At 38.7% G+C, this 1,290-nt stretch overlaps 1 protein-coding gene across 1 annotated transcript in view; it reads left to right on the top strand.

Moving 5' to 3' along the window:
• usp14 (ubiquitin specific peptidase 14 (tRNA-guanine transglycosylase)) overlaps positions 1 to 1,290 on the top strand; it is an 11,822-nt gene that overhangs the window by 3,450 nt on the left and 7,082 nt on the right. The window lies entirely within an intron of this gene.

Genomic DNA, 1,290 nt, shown 5'->3' on the forward strand with positions numbered 1-1,290 from the left:
GTTTTGTTTAACATATACACAAAAGTTAAGAGACGCTAACCTGGTGGCCAGTTTTCGATCTTCAGTTTTTGTACAGCTTTGATGTGCCAGTAAATAAAGTCACGGTTTTTCTTCCCCTGTTAATGCTTTAAGTGGCACAACTTCACTTTTATGATGTGAGAAGTACTTCTTCACTCTAACCTACTAATTTTACGTATGATGACCAATAGTGCACATAAATCAGGTTGTAATGTTTCCCATGTGATTTAGTTGAGCCTGACCACCTTGTCTTGAGCAAATGTAACTTCACTGAAACATTTTCTACAACATGTCGTGTATTTCTACGTTTTCTTCTCTTTGTTGCAAATCAAATGTAACTTCAACATCTGGAGGAACAGTGTGACGAACTCTTTGAAATCAAGATAAGTTCATTCATTTATGTTAAGATAAAGGGTAAATATTGACCCATCGGCTTAAAGGTATAGTGAAGGATGTTCTTTTAGCGAGTGGATCATCAAAATGATTGGTCCTCCTAAATCATTCCGGCGATATACGAATGTGCTCGTCCCCATTTTCACTTACCGGTGGTGAGTCTGACATAGAGGAAAAATTACACCTCTTCTTTTGGAAAGTAAGCTTGTATTAGCCATGCAAACAGCAACTTTTAAACAGAGCGTGCACGAGGACAAATGGGCTTGTGCACGCTCTCACACACGATTTATAGGCGTTCCCTCTCATGGGCGGGTACAGGTTTGTGCATGTGCTTTTTTTTTTTTGGTGACGATGGCAAATCTTTTAAAAAAATCACGAAAAACCTCCACTATACCTTTCATTTATTATATCCTGTTGTCCTCCAGTGTAGTGAGTTCTGGCGCCCCCACATGTTTCAATCCAGAACATTGATCACAAAAAGTGGAATCAGTTGATTTGATTGGATATATCAAAACAAATGCAGTAGCTGCCTTTATCATAGAAAAAAAACTTCAATGTGAAGCTGTCACATCTCATATTTATTTAACACATGGATTAGAGAGGATAAAACTGGGCCACTCTTGTGGCACTCCATCCAGCCTTCTTGTTACCTGCTGAATGTCTTGCACAACTCTCTTTCTAACAGTGTTAATGGTAGAAAGTCATTTCAACAGCTTCTTAAAACTGATCTCCTTCTAGCTTTAAGCCGAATATAATATCGATCTTTCAGTTTCTAGTATGGATTTAAAATATATATAGATTTTTACCTAAAACACTGAGGGAAAATGGGCTACCTCTGCACCGCCACCCTGGCAGATAGCACTGTGGAGCCCTCTTGCT

This window comes from Cyprinodon variegatus, unplaced genomic scaffold (assembly GCF_000732505.1).
Source record: "Cyprinodon variegatus isolate N-32 unplaced genomic scaffold, C_variegatus-1.0 Scaffold39, whole genome shotgun sequence".
NCBI classification, from domain to species: domain Eukaryota; kingdom Metazoa; phylum Chordata; class Actinopteri; order Cyprinodontiformes; family Cyprinodontidae; genus Cyprinodon; species Cyprinodon variegatus.